Source organism: Agrilus planipennis, unplaced genomic scaffold, assembly GCF_000699045.2.
Source record: "Agrilus planipennis isolate EAB-ADULT unplaced genomic scaffold, Apla_2.0 scaffold171, whole genome shotgun sequence".
Lineage (NCBI taxonomy): Eukaryota > Metazoa > Arthropoda > Insecta > Coleoptera > Buprestidae > Agrilus > Agrilus planipennis.
In genome coordinates this window covers 291,329-301,358 of record NW_020438994.1, presented here as the reverse complement: position 1 = coordinate 301,358, position 10,030 = coordinate 291,329, and the positions used below count along the sequence as shown (strand labels likewise).

Below are 10,030 nucleotides of genomic sequence, written 5' to 3'. Positions count from 1 at the left end.
ATTGGTTCTAGAAGTTTCTTTGGTTTAGCTAATTTAACGAAAAAACTGACGAAGTCCTTTTCGATGACATCGTGAAGTTCAATAATTTTCACAATAATCAGAACTATCGAATTAGCGTCAATTTCTGCTTGTACTTGATAATTCTTTTCGCTCCGTTGCTGCGGAATGCCAAATACGCTTATCTTACAAGTAAATGAATTCGATATCCGTTTTATGAATTTGGAAAGAATAGCAACGTTATAATTATGAAATATTTAATTAATTTTGAAATGTTTTAAAGTCTAAAATGGTTTTTTGAGTTTCCTTAAAACTTCACTGCGTGACAATAATGATTCATATTATATTCAGCCCATGGAGAGGCTCTTCAATTTTGAGGTCATTGTTTTTCCTATTTTCAGAGATAATCAATAAATATACATATTTTTTGATATTATAATTGGCTTGACTAATTTTGAAGCAAACTATCCAAATCATCGTGGTTCAGTACATTGTTGAGAGAATGTAAACTGCAGTCCAGGTTCGGACCGCGAAAGGTCAGAAAATGGACCGAACCCATCTAAAATTACTTATGGACCCCTGTCCTGCAGAATAGCTAGGGTATTGAAGGATTAGTACACTACAAAGAATACTTTTTAAAACATCAAATTAATTATGTTGGTGACTAGCCCAAAAGACTAAGAGCTTCAGACACTTGGTAAGTGGTTGTCCTACTTTACTAAAACATTCAATAAATCACATGTAATAACCTGCAGAGCCTAACAATCAAATATCTGCTTAAACGATAATGTTTTAGTTTAATATTAATATATATTTTTAGACGTTTAGAAATAGGTTTGCTTATTACTATTCAACCTATTTTATTTTATTATATTGGAAATTTCATTATTTCAAATGCATACAGGGTAGTCAAATATCTCTTGAATGTTCTTTTGCAAAGGTTACAGGAATTTCATAGCTCAAGGCAGAGTCATACCTTGTTGGGTTTCCCCTTATTGGTTTTTGGCTCGTATTCTCCTGTTACATACCAGGTATAGATGGTGGCACCAGAACAATTTTTGATTCGTTACATATTTTAGCGTTAGTTACGTTTTGTCCTTTTTCTTGTTAACTTGCGTTTTTAATTTATAATTTCTTCGTTGTGCCTGTAGTTGTAATTGAAACCAACATTTTGACAATATACTGCTCGTGATTTCACGACAATCAGAAACGTTACTGTAATTTCATGCAATTCAATAAATTGCATTATAAACTGCGCACGGCGTCTTTAAATAAATTGCAAAAGATTACTAATATTATCATATTAGGGTATGAATTTACTATGTTGGGTTGCTGAGCACATTAACGCTCTAAAGCAACTTATATACGGATAGCAACAAAAAAAAAACTTTTGGGTGTTTCATTCCCACCAGCCAGTAATGCTGGTGGGCGAGCAGTCCCTCCGGACTATGCCGGAAGGTAGGGCGGAAGGCCCCCTTTAGCCTGCTTTCAGGAAACGTGGGAATGGGTGGGTGGTGGTTCGGGTGAGAAAGATGAGACGGACGAAATGAAGACAGAAGAAAATCTGAAAATCTATGGAATATTACTGCTCCAACATTTGCCCAAGTGATCTACGGAAACCACAGAAAAACTTAGACCAAGGCAGACGGACCCTGAATCGAACCGGCGTCCTCCCGAATGCTAAGCTATGGTCTAGACCTCTAGGCCATGCCGCTCGGGTAGCAACATAAGCTGTACCTTTACCTTGAAAATAAATTTTTAAAATAAAATTTTTGTCTGGGGTAAATTTTAAAGTATGTCATGGCTTATAGACATAATTTACATAATCCTAACTAGGCGCAAGTTTTTTGTATACGTATGTTTTTACCTTAGATTTGAAATATATTGTTCTTCGGATCATTTTAAGCAAATAGTTTATGAACATGTAGAGGGATGAAAGCGAATACGTCTAATTATTTTTTTATCTTTAGGAAATCAAATTTGTTTAATTTGAAACACTTTATAAAGAATAGCAGAATTGTACGGCATTGAGTGAGCTCGACAGCGCGTACAGCGAACTACTAGTTTAGTTATAAATAAGTAGAAATATTTTATACATAATAAATAATGTTTTGCACTGTTCAAATATTTGACTACTAAATTCTTCTTTTAACAAAGAAGAGTGGAAATAAATCATTTACCTAACATCAAATAAAACTGATAAAAGAAAAAAGGTATATATACAAATATTTTAAAAAAATCACATAGACGTTATTTACGACCGACAGCTAAGGCAGATTACTTATGTTGATTCAGAACAATAGTTTTATTATCTTCTAAATACTCATTAAATATGCAAATAATACTCTGATTTGTTACAAGTTAAAGGAGAAACAGTTATTTTCCATTGTGAGGAGTGGTAGATTCATAAACTATGTTGTGGTGTCTTCAATTATCTGTGAAGTGAATATATTTTCCACTGTAAGTTGTTTAGATTTTATACCGAAATGTGCGATTCAATTCACCATAATTTTAAAAAGTACTCAATTTAGGCTAAAACTTTCTAAGAACCCTACTTTTCTGGTTTTTACTATGTGACATTCCAGTTTAGGCAGTGGCGAATCCAAGGGGAAGGGATTATTAGGGAAATTTTCTCTTCAAAGAGCTCTACAACTTAGTAGTGTTAAAAATGTTGAATGGGAAAAATCGGACTAGATTTTCCCTTAAATATATAAAAAGCTTAAAATAATGATGAAGAAAACTCAACTTGAACTCAAGTTTGTACCTGAAAGTATTACATTTTGAAAAACGCGATTTATTAATAGAGCTCATTCCAGAAGCTTAAAACTTAATTTTTCCCTACCAAGAATTGTTCCTGGATCTGTTCCTACACTGTTAAAAAAATTCCGGGCTAAGAAAGAACATTTAGTTCACTCAATTACTCGGCGTAATTGCATGCGGCGAATGGAATTACAATTACACATATAAATAATTCATCTGATTTTGTCTGTTCAATTACATATGTAGTTACTACACATATTTGGCAATTTGGTTCAAATAATAAACATGGTTACTTAAACCTTAACGGCCATTGAAATAAACCAAAAATGATTTTGTATGAAACTGTAAAATTTTAGAACTAATCTCATGAGAGTTTGTTTCAAAAAAGTCTGACTTCAGTAAATAANATGAAAAAAAGAAAAATATTAAAAGAATTGAATAAAATTTAGTTTTCGAAATATGCCTCATGTAGGGGTTGTTGTTGGTAACGGTGAAACTTGTCGGACGGGTTGATAAGGGAAGTAGGTAGGTAAACATACCGGTCGACGAGTCTGGGTTTCGTGGAACAAATTTTGCATGTACTTTCCTACCAGGTACAACAAAACTGAGAACAACGAATGTCAAAAGAACAGAAAGAATTGACGCTGTGCAAGGAAGACGGGAAACTGAGGTGCTTAATGAGAAACCGTCAACGTTAAAACGCTTAGGTAACAAAAAACTCCCAATACATGAAGAGGATGATCAGTTTATCAAATATTTGACCAAGAAAATTGTCTGACAATGATGTTGAAGATAAAATATTTCTGATGTCACTGATCTCGGAATTAAACAAAGTTCCTGAACATTTGAAACTTGAAGTGAAGGGAGATTAACTAAATGTTTTCAAGCAAAAGCACGATATAGCAATCGTATGGGGTCCTAGAGGAGTTATTCAGAAAATAGAACCCAACCTACATGTTACACCTTACTCTGGCATAGTCATCCACCAGTTCACTATCCAAATAATGAGAACCACCAATCACAGAATTGGTTATTACAAGCGTCTGATGTACAGCGTACGATAAGACAATATAACACCCCTTCTCATTGCTCAACGCATTCTCCATCATATTCCCAATTAAATTCAGTACCCCAGAATCTTTCGTAGATTTTCTGAACGAATAGTGTGTTTCGTTTTATTTAAGTTTACATATTATATTTTACTCGTATACTTTCAATTTCCATATACAATACAAATTGTTTTACATAAACGTTGTTGGGATTATATTTCGTTTTATGTCCTTTTGTTACAGTAAATACAACGATGAATAAATATAAATAAAATATTTTCATTTAATAAAATTGTAGCCTATTATTTTTACAATGTAACAATAAGACTTACCTTAATGTGATGACTAGCTTTTCTTTTCTTCTGGTGGAATACGTTTTCGCATATTCGTATCTTGTCGTGAAAGACTAATGCCCAGAATAGACAATAGCTCTTCAAACGAACCATTCGACATTCTTAAAAGTTGAAAGCACTTGTTATAGTTACACTTATCACTGTACAAAACGCAATACAGTCCTTTTTGAAATCATTCGTTAACAATAGGATGGACCCAATAATTCCTTTTTTTAATTTTTTGCGTTTTCCTTCGCCGATGTATCAGAGTAGAAGTGCTTCCTCTTTTGAGCGCATATTCACTTTTCGGGCACACTTCTTAACTGAATACGTGTGAATTATCTTGAAGCAGTGGCAGCCACAGGTGCGCCACTAGTCGCCCGTGTGAAAAGGTTCTTAAATCGCGCGGCATCAGCGTGACTCTCCGGCGGCACATTTGGAACACACGAGCCGGCTGACCATTGATTTTATGAGTGTATTTATATGAGGCGTTCCGTCGGTTTTCAAAAAAAGATGCTACGTTCCGTTTTCGTTTAGTTACTCTTCAGTTATACTTCGTTTAGTTTCTCTAGTAATGTGACCTTTAGTTTGACAGGCGCAAAGTAGAAGAAAACAGCACTAGGCCAGAAAAGAAAGGAGACAACTCTTGGCCAAACTCTTAACCGCTGAGGAGCGTATAATCCGTACAGAACTGAACGGAAAAGTTGACTATTTTATCCACTACAATTGCATTGCTCAAATGTGCTGTTATTGGTACCAGTTACTACTGAAAATATCAACAAGATGTTTATTTATAATTGAAGACATATTAAAGGCTTTAACGTTTGTTTTCGACTCGCACTACTGTTCATGATTGAACAAAACTTTTGGCAGGTACTGTATGAAAAAGTATGTTTAATGAACAAGAGTCTAGAGTATATTGAGCTTGTTTCCCTACCTACGATTTTGTCAGCGCATCCAAGACATTGGAAGGGGCTTATCGCTAGAGAAAGTAAATGAAGTATAATATACATAGATTATGACAATGCAACTAGACTTCTTCTGTTCATTACACTGAGTTTACCAAATATGCCGTTGAAAAAGTACACAAAAAAAATCCTGGCTGAGAAAAAATAAGGTTACAGTTATATTGGTAACGCAGCGAGTTTCCACTTCGTTGCTCGGTCAACCAAACGCACGTTATTAGCTCCATGCAAAATGGCTCTGGGCTGATGAACTCACTCACTGAGTAAGTGTGAGCAAATATGTACAAAATAAATATCCGTATTAAATACGTTTTGAGAAATGTATTTATAAAACTCATTTATTCTGTTTTTCTAATTTTGGCCCAAATCAACGTAAGTACCAAATTTAAGGTATTTATACATAATCCTCTTCATTTATAAAATGTATTTAATACACAATCCTAAATTGAAAGTAAAACGTGTTATCATTATTTTTAAAATGATTAATTAAATATTTAGAAATCTTAATTTGGTCATTTTCTCCCCTGCAACTTGATGAATATGATATGGCGATGTTTTCTTTTGGATGCTTTAATATTATTTCTTGTTGATATTGATTGTGACTTTGCTGATTCCCTAGGTGTTGTGTTGTTATCCATATTGTCTCCTCATCATTTGCACCGTATCCTTGCACACTCCAAAAAATTTCGTTTCTAATTTGAGTTCGCCAAATTGTATAAGAATATAACTTTCCTCTTCTTTCGAAATACTTTCCAAATTTTGAAATGCAGTGGATATCTTCAGTTATGAAATTTGATTCCTCATTGGTGATATAAGGATTTTTAAACATCGGTAAACCACTATTGTTAACATGACTTAGGCTTGTCGCGTTGTCATAACATTTTGATTTAGTCTTCCGTATTCTTTTTCGCCTTCGCTTTTGCTTTCTTCTTTTCTTGTGATCCGTTTTGTCTGTAACATGTGTTAATTATTTCATTATAATACACAACAGAAATTTTCACAAAAAAAATATGATATGTTTATTTTCACTGTCTAGAATTACTGAATTATGAAATCTCATAAGTTAGCTACTGAGAAGAAATGAAACACGATTACCTATAGAAGATTTTGAATACTTTTTAGGGGTGACAAATGTTGAATAACTCTCAGCCTAAAGAAGTTCGGGTATAAATCCAATTTTTTGATAATATTGCATTCCAAAAAATACACGTATACTAAATGTCTCAGTTTTAACGGATTTTGAAAGACTTAGAATGACTGTCATAGGAGTAAAAACAGTTTTATAAAATTAATTTCTTATTATCAAACCAAACACGCACGCACACACAGAGGTCCTTTTCGAAACTTTCTTCTTCATTCGAAGATCGTGTAAATATAAATAAAGAAAATATAGTTCTATTATTTCGATGTGGCAAAAATTATAAGCTATTAGGATTAAGGGTTTAATAAATTACGAAATTATACATTTACCAAAAGAGTTGATTGGTTACGGGTTTGAGGTTTGAGATTATCGTGATTGACGGTCTTAGTGAATTTTGGAGTGTTTCTCGAGGTTATGTTCAACCTCTAACGTGCTGGGGTTAAATTGACCGCGGCGCAGCGACCCCAAATACATACGGGTTATATAGTCAGACTCCTAGGCCGAATTATTTTTTTAAAGATTTTAGTTGATTTTGAAATGTTTTTTTGAAGTTATGTCCGAACCCTGACGTACTGGAATTAAACTGACCGTGGAATTGGATTCAGCTTCTTCAAAAACATACAATAGACATAGATAGACCCCAGATGGAATTTTGTTTTTGTGTGTTTGTATTATTGTTATGCAATGTTAATCCCAATTGTAATTTCCATAGTTAAAAGACATTTAAAGAAAGTGACAACTTTCTGCTCATGTATGTGAAGTCCCATTGATATTGGTTCAGCCGTTTTGAAGATTAGCCCCTTCAGCCTTTAGGCAAACAAACAGACAAACGGACTTTTCAATTTTATTTATGTATATGTTACCGTAAATATATAAAATCCGTCATTGTATACAATTCCTAGGAAATGCATATAATTCCTAAAATCGCCAGGAAATGTCTGAAAAAAATTATATCACGATGACCTTGAATTTATAGTATGTTATAGAGGTGATAATGCTGATCATTTTCATATGTATATGTTGGGCGCCGAGAATATAATGAAGCATGCTTTTTGAATACATATCAGCCAGGGCATTACAGAAACTCCAGTCTGTCATAAATCTATCTAATAACTATACAGTAACGTAACTAATGCATATTTATCTTCAAACCTAACCTAACCGAACAGTAACGTCACCAATGCAAATACATCAGGTGATCGGACTAGAACCGCGTAAACACAGATAATTTGATTCTCAGTTTACTAAAGTGTTTTATTTATTTTATTCACAGAAAGCATTAGTTTTATACACTTCCTAGTACACCATCGGAATTTTATACAATTCCTAGGGAGTGTATACATTTCCCAGGATATGTGTGTATTAAAAAATCTTTGAAACAATATTTTAAAGATTTCCTAAATAGCCTCGGAATTATACACATTTCCTAGGAATTGTATGCAATTCATAGATTTCATACATTTCCGGTAACATACATTCCATTAAATGTATAGATAAGTGCCTATGTTAAACTGATAACGCACAGAGGATGCAGATGTCATGATAAAATTATTCCCTCTCCTGAAGTTGAACGGTTTTGTAAAGTAAATAAATTGTTAGGAAATAAAATCAAATAGTGGAAATTGTTGTATTATTAATAATTTTATTAAGAAATGATCAAATGGAGAAATTCCGCCAATGTCATACGACTGTTAATCCACCCTTGGTATAGAAACTTTTGGATTTTATAATATTAGATAAAGTAATTTTACCTTTAGGAAAGCTTCCACTTATACAAAAAGAATTAATGGTAGGTTTAATAAAAGCTTCTCTTTTTCATTAATATCGATGCACCATATACGTATGTTTACTTTTCGTATTTTCTTCAACTCACTTTCACTTGCTAGTATAGTAACAATACTGAAGTTATATTGGATTAAAATATATTCGTTTAAGCTGACCATAGCGGTGAGTAATACAGAATTTTCAAATGTTGACGAAGTCATTACGTCAACAATTTATATTATGTGGATTCATGCCAACTTCGTTCAAATTGGAACTAGCTTTTCTTTCGTAATATTTATATTTAGAAATAAGCCGGAATACCGTATACAATTATATGCTAATAAGTTAAAGTCGAAAGTTCTAGTATACTTTTTTAGTATTTACAAATAATATGAGAGACAACTTTTTTGTAAGAAAGATACTACTCAACTGCGCAATAGTTGCGCAGAAAATAAAAACAGATTATGTATGTTGTCTTTAAGACAGGTAAAAAAGTAAAATAATGTCTAAATGGGGGATCATTACGGCCCGCAAGAACAGAACCGAACTTCCGAATACATCCAAATGCGTATAAATTGTTTTGATTATAACAATTTTATTTGTGATTGTTTTAGTGTTAAAACATGAAGTTAATTTATTTGTATAAACATTAAATGTATATATAGATATTATTTGATTGGAAAGGAAGTTGATCACGCGCAGTTAGCTTTAATTATTTGAAATGTTAGAAAGCTACGCAGATGACACCAAACTATTTGCTAACCCTCTAGTGAAACATGATGAACTGCAATCTGATCTGGAAGCACTGGAAAGATGGTCCTCGATTTGTTCCTTACTTTTGAACAACGATACATGTTCAGTCTTACACCTAGGAAGAAACAACTCGAAACTAGAGTACCACCTTGCTGGACACCCCCTTCAAACCACCTCTGCTCAGAAAGACCTTGGTGTTTTTGTGAGGCAGGAAAGACATGTTGCCGCAGTAACCAAACGCGCTAATTCTCTACTGTACCTCATACCCTTTCTAACCTGAAAGCTCCCTTTATGACAAGAATCTACACGATATTTGTGAGACCAGTTCTTGAATATGCAAATACGGTGTGGTCTCCGTACTACGAAAAGGACAAGAAACATTAAGAGAGAGTCCAATCACTGGTCACGAGGATTCCGAGAGAGCTGAGAAATATGAGTTAAAATGAATCTCCCAACCCTGGAGTACCGAAGGAAGCGGGGAGATATGATTGAAGTATTTAAAATACTAAATGGGTTCTATAATGTTCTTGACTATCACAAAATGTTGCTACGGTCATACGTCAGCCGACTTCACGGACACCGGATGAAACTGAGGAAGGAACGACGATAGGACAACGATCGCATTTCCTGGCGAACAGAGTGGTTAACTACTGGAACGCTCTACCAGATGAGTGCATAAACAGTGAGACAATAAACTCCTTCAAAAATAAACTAGACATATATATGTCATCTTAAAACCTAGTATGTTGTATTATAGAATAATTACCTAAATATGTAAAAAAGACTACAGCACCTTTAATAGATGAGGAAATCAGTTATGCTGCTGCCATCAATCTTGTTAAATAAATAAATAAATGTTATTGTCATCTAAATGCTGCAGTAGGTTTCGTTTTAAACTAAGTGTTGATTGGAACCAAATATTAATGAGAGACCATACAAAATTTCAAGATGAGCATATGTTTGCTTTTTGAGATGCGAGCAATTTAAGTTGTGAAATGCGGGATGCAATACATGTCATCATCATCATAATGTCATCAGTCCTAAGACTGGTTGGACATGTACCTCCACTCTTTCCTATCCTGAGCCAAACTTCGCATTTCCCTAAAACTAGAACAGCCCACATCCTTAACTATTTGCAGTAATCTAATCTAGGTCTACCTCTACCCCTCCTAACTCCTGTTTCTACCTCTAATATGTCTCTGACTAGACCTTCATGCCTGAGAAGGTGTCCTACCAACCTATCTCGCCTATTTTTTATTGACTTCCATA

At 33.8% G+C, this 10,030-nt stretch overlaps 1 protein-coding gene across 2 annotated transcripts in view; it reads left to right on the top strand.

The window, feature by feature from the left end:
* Positions 1 to 2,336: 2,336 nt before the first annotated feature.
* LOC108739359 (sodium-coupled monocarboxylate transporter 2-like) overlaps positions 2,337 to 10,030 on the top strand; it is a 42,938-nt gene continuing 35,244 nt past the window's right edge. Inside the window, exon 1 of one of the 2 annotated variants that reach the window (XM_025975729.1) lies at positions 2,337 to 2,457. The gene's annotated coding sequence lies outside the window, so the exon portion shown is untranslated. The remainder of the gene's footprint in view (positions 2,458 to 10,030) is intronic. The other variant, XM_025975730.1, reaches the window with a different exon arrangement.